At 43.9% G+C, this 26365-nt stretch overlaps 1 protein-coding gene and 1 non-coding gene across 3 annotated transcripts in view; one reads left to right on the top strand and one right to left on the bottom strand.

The window, feature by feature from the left end:
* CNTN5 (contactin 5) overlaps nt 1-26365 on the bottom strand; it is a 2213095-nt gene that overhangs the window by 2147939 nt on the left and 38791 nt on the right. The gene's annotated exons all lie outside the window — the stretch shown is intronic.
* On the top strand, nt 17312-17384 carry TRNAR-ACG (transfer RNA arginine (anticodon ACG)). The gene has a single exon. It is a non-coding gene; the product is annotated as a tRNA-Arg (tRNA).

Below are 26365 nucleotides of genomic sequence, written 5' to 3'. Positions count from 1 at the left end.
ATCCCCTGCTGATTTTGTACGTTTACCCACTGACAAAGAAATGATCAGTCTATAATTTTAATGGTAGGTTTAATTTAACAGTGAGAGACAAAAAAACAACAAAAAAATCCACAAAAACGAATTTCAAAAAAGTTATAAATTGATTTGCATTTTAATAAGTGAAATAAGTATTTGACCCCTGTGCAAAACATGACTTAGTACAGTACTTGGTGGCAAAACCCTTGTTGGCAATCACAGAGGTCAGATGTTTCTTGTAGTTGGCTCTCCAGGTTTGCACACATCTCAGGAGGGATTTTGTCCCACTCCGCTTTGCAGATCCTCTCCAAACATAGGCGTGCACACAGGGTGTGCCAGGTGTGCCTGGGCACACCCTAATCACCCTGTGCTGGGCAAATTCCCCCTGCTGCTTGGCTGCAGAGAAAGGCACTGGGGAATCTCTGTCCTCAATCCCTTTCCCTGTCTCAAAGTGAGACATCAGGGGTCTGTTTAGACCCCTGATATCTCACCAAAGTCCCCCAATGGGGCTCCTAAAAAAAATTGTAAAAACAATAAAACAATATTGTGAAAAAACATTGTAAGAAATAATAAAACTGTAAAAAAGTAATAAGAAAATATAAAAAATAAACTACTGACACCGTGCCCTGCTCTACTGACACAAACATCTGCCCTACTGACATTGTCCATTGCTCTACTGCTCTAATAAATATATATATATATATATATATATATATATATATATATATATATATATATATATACACACACACATATACATATACACACGCGCATGTGCTTTGGGGTGCACACCCTAATGTAATAGGCTGCGCACACCTATGTCTCCAAGTCATTACGGTTTCGAGGCTGACGTTTGGTAACTCGAACCTTCAGTTCCCTCCACATATTTTCTATGGGTTTAAGGTCTGGAGACTGGCTGGGCTACTCCAGGACCTTAGTTAAATTAGTTAAACAAGGTAGTAGAAAGCAGGTTGCCTTGGTGTGAGATGCTGAACGCCGTTAGAGCTTGAAGTGGACCTTCACTCCCCTATTTTCTTGAAAAATTTAGCTCCTTCTCCTACTTCTTTCATAAAGCAACTTTTTTTTTTTTTTTTTAAATACCTTTTTTTTTTTCGTGAAGTGCAGACCATGCTGCGCTCCGTGAAAGGAAAAGCAAGAATGAGGTCCCCCTTTATGCTGAAAGCCTCCTCAGATACTCACGTATCTACACCATAAAACACATGTGCGTCATCAGGGGGCTCTCTGAAAGAATAGCGGACACCTTGATGGCATAAGAAGAAAAGATGTTGGTGCGGGACTTGGCTTGCAAAAGCGAAGCAGAAGATTACAGACAAATGTAACTATAACTAGGTTAATGTTGGCACCTTATCATAGGAAAGTTACAACTATGAATACATAGAAGACACAATTACTCTGCAATGCATGCCTTATAACTGTGTGTTATATTTAGAACGTCTTGTGTAATTAGCAAAAACCTCTAGGCACATAATATTGAGTTAATGTAATGCCACATGAAGCAGTCAGAGACTGTAGACATGAAACAGAAGATGGTCAAAGACTATAGGCATGCTATATGGGAGATGATCAAAAACTATAGGCATGCTACAGCAGATGGTCGGAGACTAGATACATGCTGTGGGAGATGGTCAGAGAATGGGGACATGCTAAATGAGGCAGTTATGGACTGAATACACACACATGGGACTGTTAAAGTTTATTGCTATAACAGGCCCATTTCAAGTCAAAGCTTTCACATTCGTGCTCCCCACAGTCACCTTAAAATGTACTTGTGCTACATTTGGTATTGCTCTTAGAAAGGTCCATTATAAAATCAGGGGATTTTGGAGGGCTGTCTGAAATATCACTGGCCAGTGAGGGAGCAGCAATGGAGTGAAATGTTGCTGATCTAGCCAATGAGAGAGCAGTGGTGGAAGCAAAAGAGGTGAGTTTTCTATTTAGTGATCCCATTGCCCAGATCGCCCCCCAGTTAACCCTGTCACTCCCTGTCACTGTGTCACCAATTGCAGTTTTCAGATTTTTTACTGATCACTGCATTGGTGTAATTTGTGACTTCAATAACTGTTAGGGTAGTTAGTAGTAGCCCCCGTTAGGTCTAGGTTACCCCCCTAATAAAGGTTTAACCCCTTGATCGTCCCCCAGTTAACCCTTTCACCCCCTGTCGCCAGTGTCACTAATCGATCCCTGTATTTGTGTCATTGGTGACATCAGTTAGGTAATTAGTTTCACCTTCAGGTTTTTATAGCCCCAGGTACTCCCATATATTACCTAATAAAGGTTTTAACCCCCTGATTGCCCCTTAGTCAACCCTTTCACCCCCTGTCACCAGTGATCACTGTATTAGTGTTATGGGTGACGCTGGTTAGTTTGCTTTTTATACCATCAGGGCACCCACCGTATATTACCCAACAAAGGTTTAACCCCTGATCGCCCGGCGGGTGATATAAGTTAGGTTTCAGCATCAGATAGGATCTGCGTCACCCCAGGCAGCGTCAAATTAGTGCCAGTAGCGTAAACACCCACGCACGCACCATACACCTCCCTTAGTAGTATAGTGTCTGAACAGATCGATATCTGATCTGATCAGATCTATATTACCATCCCCAGCAGTTTAGGGTTCCCAAAAACGCAGTGTTAGCGGGATCAGCCCAGTTACCTGCTAGCACATGCGTTTAGCCCCTCCGCCCAGCCCAGCCCACCCAAGTGCAGTATCAATCGATCACTGTCACTTACAAAACACAACACACATAACTGCAGCATTCGCAGAGTCAGGCCTGATCCCTGTGAATGCTGATGCCGCGTACACACGATCAGACTTCTCGTCGGAAAAAGATACGACGGCTTTTCCGACGGGATTCCGCTCAAGTTTGCCCTGCATACACACGGTCGCGCAAAAGTTTGCTGAAATTACGACAGTCAAGAACGCGGTGACGAACAACACTACAACGAGCCGAGAAAGTGAAGTTCAATGCTTCCGAGCATGCGTCGAATTGTTTCCGGGCATGTGTAGGAATTTTGCGCATCGGAATTGCCACAGACGATCGCATTTCCGGATAGGAACTTTTCCCGACCGAAAAATTGAGAGCATGCTCTCAATCTTTTGCTGGCTGGAATTCGGCCAGCAAAAAAAAAGATGGAGCATACACACGGTCGCATTTTCCGATGAAAAACTCTCATTGGTCTTTTGCGGCCTGAAATTCCAATCGTGTGTGCGCGGCATAACAGTTTTTTTGGTAGAGTTTGAATCAGTCTCTAACAGTCAGGAGCTTTTTTACCTGTGAGTCTCACTAGTGTACCAGTAAATTTAGAGACCAAAATGTCAAATCGAAGGTACACTAGTGAAAAGGCCTACACGTTTCTGAGCATAACAGATAGTGAAGAGGAAGTCATTCATTTGTCAGATTCAGGCTCAGAATATGAACCTGTGGACAACAGATAGCTCTGACAATGGAGTTGTGGTCCCTGCCAAGGTCAGGTGTACCAGACCCTGATCTTCTTCTGCTGTCATTGAGGTGCAAAAACCGCAGGTCCCTCGTATGGAGCAGAGAGCCAGTACTAGCGCCGCTATTCCTTATGGTGAACTGACAAGCACCAGCAGCCTAGTACACCCTGGTTGTAGATCCAGCACAGCAGTATCACGTGGTGACATGGCGTGTGCCATAAGTGCAGTTCAAGCTGGCGAGGTGGCAAGCACGAGTAGTGTCCCGCTGCCACCAAGAAGAAGACAAACACAGGCCCGTCGAGCCCATAGTGCCCTTCCTGCTGCATTTGCCAATCCTAATTGGGAACCCACCACTTCTGCAGCACTCATACCTTCCCCCATTCACTGGCCAACCCGGAATTCGGGAGGAAACAGTTGATTTTACGTCACTCGCTGTATTTCACCGAAGATCTCTATAGATCTATTGTGGACCAAAGCAATTTGTATGCTGGTCAATTCATCGCCGCTAAACCCCAGCTTACCCTTGCCAGAGAATGGAAACCAATTACGGTTTCCGAATTTAAGATTTGATAAGATTCGAAATTAAGGCCTATCCCTCCTCATGGGTGTAACTAAAAAGAGTGAGTTGCGGTCATATTAGTCCACTGACCCAATTCACCATACGCCCGTGTTCTCTGCTTCCATGGCCAGGGCAGGATACGAGCTGATCTTGTGGTTCATGCACTTCAATGACAATGAACTCTGTCGTCCTCGGGGTGACTCTGGATACAATCGGCTAAAATTTGGCCCCTCGTAAACCACTGTGGGGCAGCACAGTGGTGCAGTGGGTAGCACTCTCACCTAGCAGTAAAAAGGGTCGCTGGTTCGAATCCCAACCACTTGCCTGGAGTTGCATGTTCTCCCTGTGCCTGCGTGGGTTTCCTCCGGGTACTCCGGTTTCCTCCCACACTCCAAAGACATGCTGGTAGGTTAATTGGCTTCTGTCCAAAATTGGCCCTAGTTTATGAATGTGAGTTTGGGACCTTGGATTGTGGGCTCCTTGAGGGTAGGGAGTGATGAGTGTGGAGTGCTGCGTAAATTGACGGCTCTATATGGGTACCTTAAATAAATAATGATATAATAGATGAGTATCTTAATGAGACACAATTTACAGGGATAGGGACAATTATAGACACTCACTCAGATTGATTTGGATGGACTGGTGTCTTTATTCAACCTTACTAAATATGTAACTATGTAACCACTTCAACCAACGTTTTGCAGCCTTGTTTATTCCCCATCAAGTTGTCTGCGTTAATGAGTCCCTGATTAAGTTTTCTGGCCGCTTGTCTTTCAAACAGTATCTTCCCAGCAAGCGTGCCAGATACGGGGTCAAGATGTATAAGCTCTGTGACAGGGCCACAGGCTACATATATACTTTTATGGTTTACAAGGGAAAAAGATAGTCACGTAGAGCCGGAGAACTGCCCAGACTACATAGGGAGCGCTGGTAAGATTGTGTGGGGACCTGGTGTCACCCTAATTCGGAAAGGGGTACCACTTGTATGCGGACAATTATTACACGAGCGTGCCACTTTTTAGTCACTTGTTTGATCAACAAATTGTGGCACCGTGCAATCTAATCGCCGGGGCTTTCTCCAGCAGCTTGTTGATTCCAGTCTTAGGCCGGGGGAGAGAGCCTGCTTGAAGTGTAATAACTTGCTCGCTGTGAAGTGGAGGGATAATACGAATGTTTTCCTTCTTTCCTCCCTTCAAGCAGACACAACAGTCCAAATTCCTACGGCGACTGGTGTTGTGGAGAAACCCCTCTGTGTCCACGAATATAACCTTAATATGGGAGGGGTGGACCTCAACAACCAGTTGTTGGCGCCGTACCTAATTGCCCGTAAGGCCAGACGCTGGTACAAAAAAGTGTCTGTTTATTTATTTCAATTGGCTTTGCTGACCGCTCATGTGCTATACAGAGCTTCAGGATGAACTGGATCCTTCCTTAAATTCCAGGAAGAAATCGTCAGAGCCCTTCTGTTTCCAGACGGTGCTTTGGCACAACTTCCCTTTGCAGTAAGCCGGCTGCATGAGAGGCATTTTCTGTATGTCCTCCCTGGTACCCTTACCCAACGAGTCCCCTACCCAATGTCGTGTCTGTAGAAAGCGTGGATATAGGCGTGACACTCGCTATTTTTGTCCATCCTGTCCTGACCATCCTGGTCTTTGCATTGGTGAAAGTTTTGAACGCTACCACTCACTAGTGGAGTTTTAATGTAGGGTACAGCCCTACACAGACTAGGACACACTTACACAGGGTCTCCAAAGATGCCATCGCATTATGGGAGACCCGAACCTGGAACCGTTACAGTTACAACCACTACAACCGTTAGTTACAAGAAAAAAAGTGTAAAAAAAAATAAAATAAACTAAAAAAAAGTTAAAAAATAAAAACAAAAAAAATATAAAATAAATAAACCAAAAATAGTTGTCATCTTATTGTTCTCTCTCTCTCTCTCCATTCTCTCTCTATTGTTCTGCTCTTTTTTACTGTATTCTACAATGCAATGTTTTATTGTTACTATGTTTTATCATGTTTGCTTTTCAGGTATGTAATTCTTTTATACTTTACTGTTTACTGTGCTTTATTGTTAACCATTTTTTTTGTTTTCAAGTACACCATTTAGCTGCAGCACGGGTTTATTTATCTTGACAGCAACAGCGTTTGCTCCCACGATATGTAAAGCCATGACTCCAGCGCTGTCAGAGGTGATTTCACCACCACAGTAAAAAAAAAAGAGCATATATGCCGAAGCATGGGGGCAGGGGTGGAGGAGCGATTTGCTCCTCACATTAGGGGCGGATGCCCCCATGCTTTGGCATATATTTTTTTAGGCACAGATTACGTTAAACAATGTTTGATTTTTACTATGTTTTATTGTATTTGCTTTGCAGGTGTGATAAGTCTTAAGCCGCGTACACACGACCGGTTTTGCCGTCGTAATAAACTACGACGGTTTCTGACAGAACTCCGACGTAATTCCATTCAAGCGGTCTTGCCTACACACAGTCAACCCAAAGTCCGACCGTCCAGAAGGCGGTGACGTACAGCACTTACGGCGGGACTAGAAAAAGGAAGTTCAATAGCCAGTAGCCAATAGCTTCCGTCTCGTACTTGCTTCAGAGCATGCGTCTTTTTTGGTCCGTCGGATCAGCATACACATGATCGGTTTTCCCAATAGGAATTGGGTCCTTCGGAAATATTTAGAACATGTTCCATTTCTAGGTCCATCAGAATTTTCGAAAAAAAAAAAGTCCGATGAGGCCTACACACGATCGGTATATAGGATGAAAAGCTTCCGTCTGACTTTTTGTGTCGGACATTCCGCTCGTGTGTACGCGGCTTAACTGTTATACTGTAATGTTAACTTTGTTTTATTGTTAACCATCATTTGCTTAGCAGGTACGCCATTCAGCTACAGCACTGATTTATTTATCTTGACAGCAACAGCATTTGCTCCCACGATACGTAAATCAGCGACTCCATCGCTGTAGGAGGTGATTTCACCACCACAGTTAAAAGAAAATGGTGCATGTATGCCCATCATTAGAAGTGGGTGGATGAAGGGCGGTATTATAATGGTGGGCATACCCACCGATCAGTCTCTTTTTTTTGTTAAGCCCACAGGCTGCATGAAAAAAGAACATTACAATATATGCCCAACAAGGACCAGCAATGTACTGGTATGTTCCTGGACTTTGAGTGGTTATACCAGAATGATGCCCGCAGGTTTAGGTATCATCTTGGTATCATTCTTTTTAGCCAGCGGTCAGCTTTCATGTAAAAGCAATCCTAGCAGCTAATTAGCTTCTAGACTGCTTTTATAAGCAGTGGGAGGGAACAGCCCCCCCTCCCTCTTACATGGTTTTCTCGGGGTCTCCTGTCCCAAAAGGGAACCCGAGAATGCAGCCGGAGGTTCCGCCAGCTGACCATAGAGCCGATCAGAGACCAGAACGGCTCCAATCATCTCTATGGCCTAAGAAACCGGAAGCTACGAGCATTTCATGACTTAGGTTTCGCCAGATATAAACAGCGCCACTGGGAATTTGGCAAAGCATTTAATCACACCGATCTTGGTGTGGTCAGATGCTTTGAGGGCAGAGGAGAGATCTAGGGTCTATTTACATTCCCTGAGATAACATAAAAATGATTTAAAAAACAATGAAATGAACAGTTTAAAAATATAATAAAAAAGGTAAAATAAATGATTAAAAAAAAAAATAAATAAATAAATAAAATGCAAAAAAAATAAAATAATCATTAAAAAAAAAAAGCACCCCTGTCCCCCCGTGCTCACACGCAAAGGCGAACGTAAGCGTCGGTCTGGTGTCATATGTAAACAGCAATTGCACCATGCATGTGAGGTATCACCACGAAGGTCAGATCGAGAGCAGTAATTTTAGCAGTAGACCTCCTCTGTAAATCTAAAATGGTAACCTGTAAAGGCTTTTAAAAACGTATGCAGTTTGTCGCCGCTGCACGTTTGTGCGCAATTTTAAAGCATGTTGTGTTTGGTATCCATGTTCCCGGCATAAGATCATCTTTTTTATTTCAAACATTTGAGCAATATAGTGTGTTTTAGTGCATTAAAATAAAAAAAAGTGTGTTTTTTCCCAAAAAAAAAAAATCGCTGCACAAATACTGTGTGAAAAAAAAAAATTGCAACACCCACCATTTTAATTTGTATGGCGTTTGCTTTAAAAAAAACATATAATGTTTGGGGGTTCAAAGTAATTTTCTTGCAAAAAAAAAAATGTTTTTCATGTAAACAAAAGTGTCAGAAAGGGCTTTGTCTTCAAATTCTTCAAATGGTTAGAAAAGTGGATGATGTGTGACATGCCAGGACAGTTCAAACCCCCCCAAATGACCCCTTTTTGTAAAGTAGACACCCCAAGCTATTTGCCGATAGGCATGTTGAGTTCATGGAATATTTTATATTTTGTCACAAGTTTCGGGAAAATTACATTTTTTTTTTTTTTTTTGCACAAAGTTGTCACTAAATTATATATTGTTCAAACATGCCATGCTTATATGTGGAAATACACCCCAAAATACATTCTGCTGCATCTCCTGAGTACGGGGATACCTCATGTGTGAGAATTTTTGGGAGCCTAGCCGTGTACAGGACCTCGAAAACCAATCACCGCCTTCAGGATTTCTAAGGGTGTAAATTTTTGATTTCACTCCTCACTACCTATCACAGTTCTGAAGGCCATAAAATGCCAAGATAGCACAACCCCCCCCCCCCCCCAAATGACCCCATTTTGGAAAGAAGACACTTCAAGCTTTTTGCTGAAAGGTATGCTGTGTAGATTGAATATTTGATATTTTGCCACAAGTTTCGGGAAAATTACGATTTTTTTTTTTTAACACAAAGTTGTCACTAAATGATATATTGTTCAAACACGGCATGGTTATATGTGGAATTTCACCCCAAAATACATTCTGCTGCTTCTCCTGAGTACGGGGATACCACATGTGTGAGACTTTTTGGGAGCCTACAAGTACATATTTGGGGGGCACACCATACAATGCATTTAAATTCAAGATGGTGCTGCTGTAAGACCTATAAACAGTACAAAATATTTCACAGCGCACACATACAAGAATGACATTTCCTGCAGGGCTAGTTAAAAACACCTGAACACCTGAACATATTCAAAAAATACGGGGGTTTGGTCACACTATATGGTCATATAGTGCTAAGCCCACTTACTGCGACAAAGTACCCCGAATTAGTGGGTCCTACACTAGTAATAGAATGGAAGATCCTCTGTCTCAACCATGGGAGCTGAACTCCTCTATGTGGGAGAACTGAAAGGGATACATCCTAATCACTGGTGGCCACTAAATAGGAGGTAATGAGGAGGGGGAGGGGTGCTCCAGCCCAAAAACCTGGTCAGGGCCTATTACAACATACAAGTACATATTTGGGGGGCACACCATACAATGCATTTAAATTCAAGATGGTGCTGCTGTAAGACCTATAAACAGTACAAAATATTTCACAGCGCACACATACAAGAATGACATTTCCTGCAGGGCTAGTTAAAAACACCTGAACACCTGAACATATTCAAAAAATACGGGGGTTTGGTCACACTATATGGTCATATAGTGCTAAGCCCACTTACTGCGACAAAGTAAGTAAGTACCCCACTAATTCGGGGTACTTTGTCGCAGTAAGTGGGCTTAGCACTATATGACCATATAGTGTGACCAAACCCCCGTATTTTTTGAATATGTTCAGGTGTTCAGGTGTTTTTAACTAGCCCTGCAGGAAATGTCATTCTTGTATGTGTGCGCTGTGAAATATTTTGTACTGTTTATAGGTCTTACAGCAGCACCATCTTGAATTTAAATGCATTGTATGGTGTGCCCCCCAAATATGTACTTGTATGTTGTAATAGGCCCTGACCAGGTTTTTGGGCTGGAGCACCCCTCCCCCTCCTCATTACCTCCTATTTAGTGGCCACCAGTGATTAGGATGTATCCCTTTCAGTTCTCCCACATAGAGGAGTTCAGCTCCCATGGTTGAGACAGAGGATCTTCCATTCTATTACTAGTGTAGGACCCACTAATTCGGGGTACTTTGTCGCAGTAAGTGGGCTTAGCACTATATGACCATATAGTGTGACCAAACCCCCGTATTTTTTGAATATGTTCAGGTGTTCAGGTGTTTTTAACTAGCCCTGCAGGAAATGTCATTCTTGTATGTGTGCGCTGTGAAATATTTTGTACTGTTTATAGGTCTTACAGCAGCACCATCTTGAATTTAAATGCATTGTATGGTGTGCCCCCCAAATATGTACTTGTATGTTGTAATAGGCCCTGACCAGGTTTTTGGGCTGGAGCACCCCTCCCCCTCCTCATTACCTCCTATTTAGTGGCCACCAGTGATTAGGATGTATCCCTTTCAGTTCTCCCACATAGAGGAGTTCAGCTCCCATGGTTGAGACAGAGGATCTTCCATTCTATTACTAGTGTAGGACCCACTAATTCGGGGTACTTTGTCGCAGTAAGTGGGCTTAGCACTATATGACCATATAGTGTGACCAAACCCCCGTATTTTTTGAATATGTTCAGGTGTTCAGGTGTTTTTAACTAGCCCTGCAGGAAATGTCATTCTTGTATGTGTGCGCTGTGAAATATTTTGTACTGTTTATAGGTCTTACAGCAGCACCATCTTGAATTTAAATGCATTGTATGGTGTGCCCCCCAAATATGTACTTGTATGTTGTAATAGGCCCTGACCAGGTTTTTGGGCTGGAGCACCCCTCCCCCTCCTCATTACCTCCTATTTAGTGGCCACCAGTGATTAGGATGTATCCCTTTCAGTTCTCCCACATAGAGGAGTTCAGCTCCCATGGTTGAGACAGAGGATCTTCCATTCTATTACTAGTGTAGGACCCACTAATTCGGGGTACTTTGTCGCAGTAAGTGGGCTTAGCACTATATGACCATATAGTGTGACCAAACCCCCGTATTTTTTGAATATGTTCAGGTGTTCAGGTGTTTTTAACTAGCCCTGCAGGAAATGTCATTCTTGTATGTGTGCGCTGTGAAATATTTTGTACTGTTTTTGGGAGCCTAGCCGCGTACAGGACCCCAAAAACCAAGCTCCGCCTACAGGCTTTCTAAAGGCGTAAAATTGTGATTTTACTCCTCACTACCTATCACAGTTACGGAGGCACTGAAATGTCCAGATAGCACAACCCCCCCCCCCCCCACTTTGGAAAGTAGACACCCCAAGGTATTTGCTAAGAGGCATGGTGAGTATTTTGCAGATCTCATTTATTTTGGAAAATGAAGAAAGAAAAATGTTTTTTTTTTTCTTTTTTTAATTTTCAAAACTTTGTGACAAAAAGCAAGATCTGCAAAATACTCACCATACCTCTCAGCGAATACCTTGGGGTGTCTACTTTCCAAAATTGGGTCTTTTGGGGGGGGTGTCTTGAGCTATCTGGGCATTTCATGGCCTCTGAAACTGTGATAGGCAGTCAGGAGTGAAATCACCATTTTACGCCCTTAGAAAGCCTGAAGGCGGTGATTGCTTTTCAGGGTCCTGTATGCAGTTAGACTGCCAAAAAGTCCCACACATGTGGTATCCCTGTACTTAGGAGAAACAGCAGAATGTATTTTGGGGTGTAATTCCACATATAACCATGCCATGGTTGAACAATATATCATTTAGTGACAATGTTGTGTAAAAAAAAAAAATGTAATTTTCCTGCAACTTGTGGCAAAATATAAAATATTCCATGGACCTAACATGCCTACCAGCAAATAGCTTGGGGTGTCTACTTTCCAACATGGGGTCATTTGGGGGGGGGGGTTGTGCCATCTTGGCATTTTATGGCCTTCAAAACTGTGATAGGTAGTGAGGAGTGAAATCAAAAATTTACACCCTTAGAAAGCCTGAAGGCCGTGATTGGGTTTCGGGGACCTGTACACGGCAAGGCTCCCAAAAGGTCTCACACATGAGGTATCCCCGTACTCAGGAGAAGCAGCAGAATGTATTTTGGGGTGTAATTCCACATATAACCATGGCATGTGTGAGCAATATATAATTTAGTGACAACTTTGTGTAATTTTTCTTTTTTCATTTTTCAATCACTTGTGACAAAAAAAAATAAATATTCAATGGGCTCAACATGCCTCTCAACAATTTCCTTGGGGTGTCTACTTTCCAAAATGGGGTCATTGTGGGGGGGGGTTGTACTGCCCTGCCATTTTAGCACCTCAAGAAATGAGATAGGCAGTCATAAACTAAAAGCTGCATAAATTCCAGAAAATGTACCCTAGTTTGTAGACGCTATAACTTTTGCGCAAACCAATAAATATACGCTTATTGACTTTTTTTTACCAAAGACATGTGGCTGAATACATTTTGGCCTAAACGTATGACTAAAATTGAGTTTGTTACATTTTTTTTATAACAAAAAGTAGAAAATATCATTTTTTTTCAATATTTTCGGTCTTTATCTGTTTATATCGCAAAAAATAAAAACCGCAGAGGCAATCAAATACCATTTAAAGAAAGCTCTATTTGTGGGGAAAAAGGACACAAATTTCGTTTGGGTACAGCATTGCATGACTGCGCAATTCAAAGTTAAAGCAATGCAGGGCCAAATTGTAAAAAGTGCTCTGGTCAGGAAGGAGTCTCTGACCATGTCCTGTATCATCTCTGCAGTCTCTGACCATCTCCTGTCTCCATGTCTGCAGTCTCTGACTATCTCCTGTACAATGTCTGCAGTCTCTGACCATCTCCTGTATTATGTCTGCAGTCTCTGACCATCTTCTGTATCATGTCTGCAGTCTCTGATCATCTCTTGTACCATGTCTGCAGTCTCTGCTTGTCACTTGTAACATGTTCGCAGTCTCTGATCATCTCTTGTACCATGTCCGCAGTCTCTGATCATCTCTTGTACCATGTCCGAAGTCTCTGATCATCTCTTGTACTATGTCCACAGTCTCTGATCATCTCTTGTACCATGTCTGCAGTCTCTGATCATCTCTTGTACCATGTCCTCAGTCTCCAACCATCTCCCTTAGTGTATCTTACACCTATACAACTCACATCACTCACACAGCCTACATAGGCTGTGTGTGAGTGATATGAAGTGTATATGTGTGACATAGGCTGCATGTGAGTGACATTATACACACACACAGAAAATGTTCACACATATACTAATGTGTAGGTTGGGGGGGATATTGTCGTGTTGCGTCACCTCCCTGAAATGAGTTTGCCACCTCCCTGAAATGTTTTTGCAGGTTGGGATGTCTATTACCTCACACCTCATTATATCACATCATACCTCACGCCTTATTATACCTCATTGTATCTCACATAATACCTATACCTCACTGTACCTAACATACTGCATTAAACCTTATTATACCTCATTGTACCTTACATAATACCTCACTCCTCATTGTTCCTTGCATAATACCTCACACTTCATTATAACTCATTGTACTTCACATAATACCTTGCACCTCATTGTACCTCATTGTACCTTGCATAATACCTCACACCTCAAATACTTCACACACCATTATACCTTGTCGTACTTTGTATAATACGTCACATCTTATAATACTCCACATCGTATGTAACCCTCTTAAGTATACCTCACACCTCAATATACTTCACATAATGTGATACCTCACACCTTCTTATACCTCATAGTATATACAACCCTCTGTAGTACATCTCATATCTGATTATATCTCCAAAAATATAATACCTCACAGCTTATTATACACCACATTATAATTAACCTTCTAGAATATACATCACACCTCATTATACCTCATATATGATACCTTGGCTTACACCTTCTTAATTCTCCACATCATATGTAACCCTCTTTGGTATACCTCACACCTTATTAGCCCTGGTTTACATATATGTGTGCATATTTGTGCATGCATTTTGCGGGCAGAGCAGCCCATTCATTTCACTGGGCTGTCTACCTGCAAGACACGTGGGGAAAGAAGTCCCTGACCCCAATATTCTACATGTTCCCCAACCATGGAGATTTGAACCTAGCCTTATACCTCATATATGCAACAAGCTTGTGGAGAGAAGATGTTGATATGTCAAGAACTATAAATTCCCCAAAAATCTAACGTCAATAAACTGAGATCCTTACTGTACAACACTTAAGAGGACCAAATACTTATAACAAAGAGTACACGATACAGATCGCAGTCCGCGGGATTTGAAGCTGCATGAGGAAACCCCAATAGATTTGGAATCCCTCACCTTAAGTCCAGTGCAGCATCTGTAACACTTCACCTCTAAGACTGAGAACTGAGCAATCAAAGACCACTGATCGTTCAGTTCCTGGTCTTCAGTCTGTAGAGAGCCAGTGACTGTCAGTCACCGGCTCTCTGCTCTGCTCCTCCAGCGCTTACTGGAGCTCCGGGCTGAGGAGGGGGCATGAGTGGCTGGCTCAGACTCTCAGTGGCCTGCTGAGAGGCCGAGTCAGCTGCCGGTCAGGCTTCTGGGCAGATCCCAACAATATAGTCATGATCTTTCCAGAGCCTGTCTTACAAAGTCTCAAGGATGGCATCATCCAGTCCTACCTTGTTGTTAGGACATAGCTAAGACCCTCCCAGCTGATTCAGACCCCTTCACATACAGTGGGGACAGAAAGTATTCCGACCTCCTTAAATTTTTCACGCTTCAGGACCTTTGCTGTGACACTCATATATTCAACTCAGGCGCTGTCCATTTCTTCTGATCATCCTTGAGATGGTTCTACACCTTCATTTGAGTCCTGCTGTGTTTGATTATACTGATTGGACTTGATTAGGAAAGCCACACACCTGGCTATATAAGACCTTACAGCTCACAGTGCATGTCAGAGCAAATGAGAATCATGAGGTCAAAGGAACTGCCCGAAGAGCTCAGAGACAGAATTGTGGCAAGGCACAGATCTGGCCAAGGTTACAAAAAAATTTCTGCTGCACTTAAGGTTCCTAAGAGCACAGTGGCCTCCATAATCCTCAAATGGAAGACGTTTGGGATGACCAGAACCCTTCCTAGACCTGCTGTCTGGCCAAACTGAGCTATCGGGGGAGAAGAGCCTTGATGAGAGAGGTAAAGAAGAACCCAAAGATCACTGTGGCTGACCTCCAGATGCAGTCGGGAGATGGGAGAAAGTTGTAGAAAGTCAACCATCACTGCAGCCCTCCACCAGTTGGGGCTTTATGGCAGAGTGGCCAACGGAAGCCTCTCCTCAGTGCAAGACACATGAAAGCCTGCATGGAGTTTGCTAAAAAACACCTGAAGGACTCCAAGATGGTGAGAAATAAGATTCTCTGGTCTGATGGAACCAAGACAGAACTTTTTGGCCTTAATTCTAAGTGTATATGTGGAGAAAACCAGGCACTGCTCATCACCTGACCAATACAGTCCCAACAGTGAAGCATGGTGGTGGCAGCATTATGCTGTGGGGGTGTTTTTCAGCTGCAGGGACAGGACGACTGGTTGCAATAGAGGGAAAGATAAATGCGGCCAAGTATAGGGATATCTTGGACGAAAACCTTCTCCAGAGTGCTCAGGACCTCAGACTGAGCCGAAGGTTTACCTTCCAACAAGACAATGACCCTAAGCACACAGCTAAAATAACGAAGGAGTGGCTTCACAACAACCCGTGACTGTTCTTGAATGGCCCAGCCAGAGCCCTGACTAAAACCCAATTGAGCATCTCTGGAGGGACCTAAAATGGCTGTCCACCAATGTTTACCATCCAACCTGACAGAACTGGAGAGGATCTGCAAGGAGGAATGGCAGAGGATCCCCAAATCCAGGTGTGAAAAACTTGTTGCATCTTTCCCAAAAAGACTCATGGCTGTATTAGATCAAAAGGGTGCTTCTACTAAATACTGAGCAAAGGGTCTGAATACTTAGGACCATGTGATATTTCAATTTTTCTTTTTAAATAAATCTGCAAAAATGTCAACAATTCTGTGTTTTTCTGTCAATATGGGGTGCTGTGTGTACATTAATGAGGAAAAAAAATGAACTTAAATGATTTTAGCAAATGGTTGCAATATAACAAAGAGTAAAAAATTTAAGGGGGTCTGAAAACTTTTCGTCCCCACTGTATGTTCTCTCTCATTGCACAGTGGAGGAGATAATGAACCACACTTGCTGGAGTTTGAGAGCTCACTCCTGTCATTGTAGGGGTGAGCAGTAATGGCAGCTGAAAAAGGAAAACTAATGGATTGATTGTTTAGAAATGTCTAGTTGGGCCCTATGAGCTCCCCAATAACAGGGGCCTTGTAATCTGATATCCATGCCCTTAAACTGCTGTCTAGAGGTCCTCACAATACGACTTTAGAGGGCCTGAGCACAGTCCTGAGCGTACAGGAAGCTTGTAAGACTCAAAAAAAGCAGATGTTCAAGACTTCCTCCACCTATCATTATCACTGACCAACATGTCCTATGAGTGTGTAGGCCGGTGGACTCTACTCTCTCCACTGCAGGTGGTGCTCGTCCGCAGCGACAATGCAGGTGGAGTAGGAGATCAAGAGGAACCTAGTTCCTCTATGGTTTCCCTGGTCATAGAGAGGCAACATTCAACTGAATGCTGGCACCCCATATGACTTTGATGGCCATCTTGGGTAAGCCAGAGATTTTTAAGACCCTGGCTCCCGGATTTCTCTTGCTAAAGTAAGAACAGGTCACCCATCTTTCAGGGACAGTACTTAGCATCAGGGAGAGGTTCCAGATGAAAGTGCAGGGATATGTCATCCTACTTAGAAGCCTCCCCATTTGGGTACGGACTGGCCAGGCTACAGTTTGCCCCCTCGATACAGATGCTGTTGGCACACCTGAGATCCTCTGCTATTTTTCATCACTGCTATTATCTGTGGGTGTTCCCGGTCTGGTGCCTTCCCGTCTACATTGTTGTGTATTGCCAAACTTTATCTTCAATACAGTTCCGTTTTCTGCAATTGGATTCTGAGCGTCTTCTTCCGCCTCACAACACTGCACCTTCCCACAAGTGGATTGGGTGACTCTTGTATATTCAAAGAAAGACATTCTCATAACTGATTGGTGGCCTCACTGCCATAGCCTCGCAGTGGTACCTGGGTACTGCACTTCTGCCCTGGGGTGCCACAAGCGTACCCTCTATAGCTGTAGTGTGTGATGGACCATCTCCAGAGATCTGCAGCATCTCAGAATGATGGCCTCTATCATATATTATACCGTATAATTTTTTTTTATTTTGCTCAGAATTCCACTCCTCCTTCAACCACCAGCCCGAGGGCCAGTGGCGCAATGGATAACGCATCTGACTACGAATCAGAAGATTGTAGGTTCAACTCCTACCTGGCTCATCCTATGTGCTGTAATCATACAGCTAGGTGGAAGGAGGAGGAGCCTGAATATCTTATCTGCACATGTAAAGTGCTGTATGACTCACTTAGCAATAAGAGATCATGGAAATTGGGTTGAGCCTTTTATTTATTTACTGAGCAGGAAGTTGGAAGAATTCAGTTTTTTATATAGTTTCATAGTTAGTAAGGTTGAATAAAGACACCAGTCCATCTAGTTCAGGAATATGCAATTAGCGGACCTCCAGCTGTTGCAAAAGTACAAGTCCCATCATGCTCTGCCTCTGGATGTCATGCTTGAGGCTGTCAGAGTCTTGCTATGCCTCATGGGACTTGTATTTCTGCAACAGCTGGAGGTCCACTAATTGCATATCCCTAATTTAGTTCCATCTATATAGGTGTGTGTGTGTGCGTCTGTGTTAATGTCAATACCATTTCCCATATGCCTGTATATTGCATCAGCTAAGATGTTTTTTGAAACTAGACACTTCCCACTGACACCACCAATTGTGGAAGGGAGTTTCACATCCTTACTGCTCTAACAATAAACAGATATAGGAAGTGTAGAACGAATTTTGTGATTTAAAAAGTGTGACATGGACCTTTGGAACAGGAGACCAGGAAGTGACACCATACACATCGCTTTCAGGTCCATTCACAGGAGGGCTGGTCTGCAAACAGATATTCAGAAGAGCTCCCACCACCTTTCCCAGGGATGCCCACTAATACCACACCAAAGGGTGGTTCTCTCCCCCTGGTATAGGCACTATAAAGGAAAGCCAAAAAACAAAATGGGGTTAGGTAGGCTTAGTTGGTCCCCCTATAATAAAATAAATGCAGTGCATTATATCCTATCCTGCCTATCCCCCCTTTTTTCTGCCTTTCCTTTGTAGCATCTCTGTCAGGTTGGGGACCTTTCGGTGAGGTATTGGTGGTTTGGGTTGGTCAAGTATTGGAATGCAGTAAGCACTCCCATCGTATTATTGGGTTTAAATTGTTTGGCAAATATTTGCATTCTAAATAAGAAATGTATTTGCTGTCATTGCTGTCACAGACAAGGAATCAGCTATCACATAATAATACCCAGTGCCAGGCATAAGACCTGCAATTGTTATATCATCAAAGTTTGTGGTGAGAGGCGGAAGGGTGTGTGTCCTCCCAAGGGGCGTATGGAGACCACAGCCGCTGCCACCCCTGCTGGCTTCCCATCTCTTTATGTCCCCTGACATGCACACCAGTGAACACCTCTAAATGATATTAAAGCGTTTGTTAGCCCAACACTTCATATTCCTGATATGTGCCCGCTGTACCATGTACTTGTATGAGAAAGTCTCCTGTTCTCTTTGTATTGCTTCCTTTGTGTGAATTCCCTGGTGTTTCTGACAGTCCTGCTTTCCTATTAAAAACTGACCACACTAAGCAGTTCATGACAGAATGGTCAGCTCTCTCTCTAGGTATGCTGGGAACTCAGTGTACTCTCCTCCAATGATCATATTTGACCAGACAACCCCCTGCTGAACAGCCATTTACTGGGAAGCTCAGTGTGCTGTTGCTTCCCCTCCCCCCAGCTCGTATGCAGCTGAGAACATAGGGAATATAATCACTTATAAGAAAGAGAACAAAAAGGAATTTATAATGTTTTAATCTATACACAAATATTTTGCCTTTCATTTATATTTTACTGTAAACTGAATGGGTTGTTTTATAATGTAATAGTTTACAATTACTTTAATACAAGATTTTTGGTTGAAGATGTTTTAATACGTGTTTTTTTACACAAAGTTAACATTAAAAAATGTTAATAAAATATATTTTTGGTGAAGATGTTTTAACATGTGGATTTTACAAGATATTAAAAACCCAGTGAACTCTGCCTCCAACGCCATGTGTGCGTGACAAGGCATGCGGACGTAAATGACGCTCGCCGCCAAATGGGGGCACGTTTCTGCAAATGCGCACAGTCGCATGTGCTGACATACCACACAATAGCGAGCCGACGCTGTGAGCGTGGTTGCATGGTGCCAATGTGTAGGTGGCCCCGCTCGTCCAGACAGGGCGGGGGGGAGGGGCAACAGCAGGAGGTATGAAAACCTCCCTTGTACACATTGCAGCTCCCGAGCCGGACGATAACCAACGCCACCAGCAGTAACAGCACCAAGAACCTAGATCAGCCCATGGGAGATGTGGTACCTGAGTGTTGGACAAAATGGCTAAAAGAGCTACGGAATAGAATAATTGTATGTAATGAATAATTGGCTAATGGTGGCAGCAGATCAGGTTTGGGCTAAATGGGTGTCTTCCACCCGGGTTCAATAGACAAAAAGGAAAAGGTCTGGTGTCATCCACAAACTACCTCCATCCCAATATATGCAACAAAAAACAGGAAAATCACCCTGGGACTTTAACCACCTCAATACGGGGCACTTAAACCCCCTTCCTGCCCAGACCAATTTTCAGCTTTCGGTGCTCTCACACTTTGAATGACCATTACTCAGTCATGCAACACTGTACCCAAATGAAATTTGTGTCCTTTTTTTCACACAAATAGAGCTTTCTTTTGGAGGTATTTAATCACTAATGGGTTTTTTATTTTTTGTGCTATAAATAAAAAAAGACCGTAAATTTTGTGAAAAATTGCTTTTTTCTTTGTTTTTGTCATAAAATTTAGCAAAATTAGTAATTTTTCTTCATAAATTTTGGCCAAAATTTATACTGCTATATATCTTTGGTAAAAATAACCCAAATTAGTGTATATTATTTGGTCTTTGTGAAAGTTATAGAGTCTACAAACTATGGTGCCAATCACTGAAAATTGAAAACATCTGATCAGGCCTTCAGTACATCAGGTCAATCTCATTTCTTGAGGTACTAACAAGTCAGAAAAGTACTAATACCCCCCAAATGACCCCTTTTTAGAAAGTAGACATTTCAAGGTATTAAGTAAGTAGCATGGTGAGTTTTTTAAGTTGTAATTTTTTCCCACAATTCTTTGCAAAAGGAAGATTTGTTTTTTTTTTGTTTTTTTTTGTTTTTTCAAAATTGTCATATTAACTGGTTATTTCTCTCACAGAACATATGCATACAACAAATTACACCCCAAAATACATTCTGCTACTCTTACCGAGTATGGGGATACCACATGTGTGGGACTTTTACACAGCCTGGCCACATACAAAGGCCCAACATTGAAGTAGCACCATCAGGCGATCTACGAGCATAAATTGCACATCTCATTTCTCAACCACCTATTACACTTTTGAAGGCCCTGGAGCACCAGGACAATGGAATTGCCCACAAAATGACCCCATTTTGGAAAGCAAACACCCGAACGTATAATCTATGAGGCATAATGAGTCTTTTGAACGGTTATTTTTTTCCAGAAGTTTTTGGAAAATGTGGAAAAAAAATAAAAACGCATTTTTTTTTTACACAAAGTTGTCCATTTATAAGATATTTCCAACACATAGCAAAAATGACACCCCAAAATACATTCTGCTACTCCTCCTGAGTATGGGGATACCACATGTGTGAGACTTTTACATAGCTTGGCCACATACAGAGGCCCAACATCCAAGTAGCACCATCAGGCGTTCTAGGAGCATACATTACATAGATAATTTCCTGGCAACCTATCATTTTTGAAGGCCCTTCATATTTCTAACACATAGCATGTACATACCAAGAATTACAATCCAAAATAAATTCTATTGCGGAAAGGATAAAAAAAAAAAAAGTATTACCTGTGCTTTTAGTAGTGTCCACAGAAGAGTCCGCACAAAGATATTGTCAGCACAGCCAAAGCTTTTGTCCATAGAAATTGTCCAGGCAGGGACCTCCTTATTGACAAATAGGGCTGAATCATTTGGTCATTGAAATCCACCCCCCCCCCCATGTAGAGATTATAGTCTTGGACACATGTCGGTTTTTCAATGGGACCTCGTCTTCGCTGAACTACAACTGTAGTGTCATCATGAATGGTGGACATCATGTGCACGTTCCTGTTATCCTTCCACCTCAAGGCCAGCACTTCATTGCATCTCAGTGTTGCTCTTTCCCCCCTTTGCAGCTTTTTGTTCACTATGGATTGTGGGAAGCCCTTCCTATTTTTTCTTGAGGTTTCGCAGGCCAGGGTTTTTTTGATATATAGGTGTCTGAAAAGGGGCAGGCTGGTATAAAAGTTGTCCAGGTATATATGATAGCCTTTTTTCAGAAGTGGGTAAGCCAGGTCCCATACGATTTTTCCAGTTGTGCCCATGTAGGCCGGGCACTCAGGGGACTGGAGCTGGGAATCTCTTCCCTCATATATGCGGAACGCATATAGATATCCCGTGGCTCTCTCACACAGCTTGTAAAATTTGACTCCATATTTGGCCTTTTTGCTAGGAATATATTGTTTTATTCCTAGCCGGCCTGAAAATGGTACCAGGGACTCATCCACACATATATTCTTCTCGGGGACATAGAGTTCTGCAAATCGTTGGCAAAATAAATTTATCAGTGGGCGAATCTTGTATAGCTTATCGGAATTTGGATGATTGCAGGGAGGGCACTGGGTGTTGTCATTAAAATGAAAGAATCTCATAATCATCTCATATCGGGACCTGAACATTGCGGCAGAATACATGGGCATATGGTGGATGGGGTTGGTGGACCAGTAGGTATGTCCTTCATTTTTTTTTTGTAAGTCCCATATTTAGGGTGAGGCCCAAAAACAATTTGAACTCCTCCAAATTCAAATCTCTCCACTCAAACGGACGGGCATAAGATGATTGGGGGTTGCTGGCAATATACTGCTGGGCATACAAATTTGTCTGGTCCACAATGAACTGCAACAAAGTGTCAGGCAAAAACAGGTGAAAAAAATTGATCTCTGTGAAATTTTGGGTGTTGGCCTGCACACCTGGCTGTGCTGTGAATGGGGGAATAATTGGCGATCCCGAGTTGGAAGGAAGCCATGTTGGGTTGGCAAGACCATCTGGCATGGATGTAGCGGCCCTGGCTCTTGGGGGACGTGACACTCCAGTAGTTGGGGGAGTTGAATTTCCTGTGCTGGTACTCAGGTGTGATGTGGCAGCACTGGTACTGGGCATTTGTGCGCGGGGCCTATCTCTGGTGGCAGCACTGGTACTGGGCCTTTGTTCCTGGGGCCTATTGCTGGCGGCAGCACTGGTACTGGGCCTTTCTTCCTGGGGCCTATTTCTGGCGGCAGAGCTGGTACTGGGCCTGGGAATATAATCCTGGTTGCTGGCGGCTTCCTGGTTTCCAGAGTGTCGTGCCCTTTTAAGAGGGACCCATTCTTCATCCGAATCATTGCTACTCTCGATCGGTTCAAATGCCGAATTTGATTCGGAATCAGAATTGGACTCTGATGAGAACTCCCCGGTGCTCTCATCAGTCATAGAGAGGATCTGGAACGCCTCCTCACTAGTATATCCTCTTTTGGACATGGCTGTGTGGCGGGTAGCTGTGCGACGGGTGACAGATGGGTGGCAGGTGACGGTCACTGATGGGCTGTGCGATGGGTGGCAGGTGACGTTCACTGAGAGGTGATGGTGTGATGGGCGATGGTCACTGATGGGTGACAGGCAATGGTCACTGATGGGTGACAGGCCATGGACGGTGACGGGTATTGGTCACAGATAGTTGACAGGCGACGGTCACTGATGGGTGACAGGTGCACCGCTGATGGTCACTGATGGGTGACGGGTGACAGGGCAAGGTCACTGATGGGTGACAGGCCACGGACGGTGACAGGTGATAGTCACAGATTGTTGACAGGCGACGGTCACTGACAGGCGATGGTCACTGATGGGTGACGGATGCTCCGCTGATGGTCACTGATGGGTGACGGGTGACAGGGCAGGTCACTGGTGGGTGACGGGTGACAGGGCAGGTCACTGATGGGTGACGGGTGACAGGGCACGGTCACTGGTGGGTGACGGGTGACAGGGCAGGTCACTGATGGCGACGGTTGCACCGCTGATGGTCACTGATGGCAGTCTCTTATGTGACAGGTGCACTTTTATGGGGTGACTGTTGGGTGACAGATGACAATGGGGGGGGCGATGGGACAGGTGTGGTGTTGGTGCAGACACTACAATACATAGATCTGTAACTCACTGCTCCTGGCTCTTCTCTCCTCACACTGGAAACGGTGTGTGAGGAGAGAAGGGCTAGTAACAGCTAGTGACAGCTCTTTGTTTACAGTTAGTGATCGGCTGTGAATGGATCACAGCCGATCACATGGTACACAGCCCTGGCCAATGGCTGTGTACTATCGTCGGTGACGAGCAGTGTTCCCGGGAACACGGCGCCACCGACGTGCACGCGCAGCGCGCTCACGATCGCGCGCATGCGCCGTGCAATGCGAGGATGTACCATTAGTGATCGGCCATGACTTCGTCACGGCCGATCACGTGGTAAACAGCCATGCCCAGTGGCTGTTCACCCCTGTCGGTGACGAGCGTTGTCTCGGTGACACGCCGCCACCCACAGTACAGGGCTGCGCACTCACGATCGCGCGCATGCCCTGTTTAAACGGGCTCACGTCATATGACGTCCACCCAGAACAAGAGGCTTACCGTCCCGCCGTCATATGACGGTGGGCGGTAGGCTAGTGGTTAAATGAGGTGAAAACGGTTAGCCAACAATTGACAGAGTAAATGCAGTCTCGAAATGTATTAAAATTGTCATGCAAACATAAACATGAATCATAGCCAAACCACTGAAATAATACATACAGTAAAAAATGTAATTACACATAACATGGTATAAAATGTAAATTGCAAAGTACAGAGGCATTAAGAGTAACCCAACGTGTTTTGCAAGACCATGCTCGCTTCATCAGGGGTAGATGCGTGTGTAGTACATCTGTAGGGGGTATAATGAACCAAATAAGTATCAACACAGAGATGGTATTGTGACAATTAGTCAAGAGGGTCCAAAACGCATGGCCCTATACCCACCTGAGGCTGGATCAGACTACCAAATGCTGAATACCAGAGGCGGCAGTAATGAGCGTCCGGCTTGGGAGCTGAGGAGGCAGAGGAAAAACCAACCCAACAGAGCACAAACGGGGGGGCAGACATGGCATGCATATGTTTCAATAGATGCTGTCAGAACAGCATAGAAGTAAAGTGTGTATATGCAAGTGCAATCCCTACTTTGCACTTGAAAAGCCTTCAAAATGCCAAGATCGACGTTTTAGAATACTTTTGATTTTCAAAAAAATGGCGCCATTAAGATATCGGTAAACCAAAAGTGATATCATTATCCCCCTCTGCCCACTAACTCACTCACTGCCCAAGAGATTGCCAATCACTCCAAAGACAAGATTGATGCAATTTGTGGGGACACCTCCACTGTCTACAACCATCTTAGCTCCTACCTCAGTGAAAAGAACCTTCTTATCCCCTTACAGTCTGGCTTTCGTTCGCAGCACTCCATAGAAACTGCCTTACTAAAACTCACTAACGATTTACGAACTGCTAAAAACAACGGACACTACTCCATACTCCTACTACTTGACCTCTCTGCAGCCTTTGATACTGTTGATCACCCGCTCCTTCTCAATAATTTCCATTCCCTGGGCCTCCAAGATTCTCTCTATCCTAGCTCTCTGCCTACCTAGCACAGCGCTCCTTTAGTATTACCTACAAGTCTCCTTCTCTCTATTTCCCCTTTCTGTGGGAGTCCACCAAGGCTCTGTTTCTGCACCCCTTCACTTCTCTATCTACACCTCCTCCCTTGGTCACTTGATAGACGCCCACGACTTCCAATACCACTTATACTCCGATGACACCCAAACCTATCTGTCTACTCCTCACCTTGCTCCATCATCTGTCTTCTCTCGCATTACTAACTTACTGACTGACATATCAGCATGGATGTCGCACCACTTCCTTAAACTAATTCTCTATAAAACTGAACTATTAATATTCCCCCCCACCCATGCCCCCCTCCATGAATTTTCCATAAAAATCAATAATGCAACCATCAGTCCACCCCTCATGCCAGGGTACTAGTTGCAATCCTAGACTCTGACTTGTCCTTTCAGCCCCAAATCCAATCGTTGTCAAAAGTTTGTAGAATTCACCTCTGTAACCTCTCTAAAATTCGCCCCTTTTTAACAAAAGAAACCACCAAGCTCCTCATTCACTCCCTTGTTAACTCCCTTCTCATTGGCCTGCCTCTCCATAGGCTCCTCCCCTCTTCAGTCTATCATGAATGCTGCTGCCAGGCTTATCCACCTTACCCACCGTTCAGCGTCCGCCAACCCTCTCCTCCGATCCCTACACTGGCTCCCAATCGCCCAGCGAATTAAATTCAAAATACTAACCACAACATACAAAGCCATTCACAACTCTGCCCCGAGCTACATCACCAAATATCAACCAAACCGTCCTCTCCGCTGCTCCCAAGACCTCCTTCTCTCAAGCTCCCTCGTTTCCTCCTCCCATGCTTGTCTCCAGGATTTCTCCAGAGCCTCTCCCATCCTCTGGAACTCGCTACCTCAACCGGTCTAGCTATTCCCTACTCTTGCTACCTTCAGGCGATCCCTGAAAACTCATCTCTTCAGCAAAGCCTATCAAGCCTCCAACTAATCTTTTACCACTTCCATCAGCTCATTCCCCATAGTTACAACCTTATGTACCACCTGCCCCACCATATTAGATTGTAAGCTCTTCTGAGCAGGGCCCTCTTAATCCTCTTGTATTTTTTTATTTTTGTATTATAATTGTATTGTCTCTTTTTTATATTGTAAAGCTCTGCGTAAACTGTTGGCGCTATATAAATCCCATATAATAATGATAATAATTGCTTCCAGGTTACCATAGCAGCGTCCGAATCAAAGCTGATTCCGGCTTTCTTTGGGTCTCCCATTAGCCGGCGGCAGGGGCGTTGCTAGGTCTGAAAAAGATCTGGGGCTAGAGCCCATAGCAGCGGTCACCAACCGGGGGGGGGGGGGGTGCACGCTGGTGGTA

This window comes from Aquarana catesbeiana, linkage group LG02 (assembly GCF_042186555.1).
Source record: "Aquarana catesbeiana isolate 2022-GZ linkage group LG02, ASM4218655v1, whole genome shotgun sequence".
NCBI classification, from domain to species: domain Eukaryota; kingdom Metazoa; phylum Chordata; class Amphibia; order Anura; family Ranidae; genus Aquarana; species Aquarana catesbeiana.
Note: the sequence above shows the minus strand (reverse complement) of the source record. Positions and strands in the feature narration are given on the sequence as shown.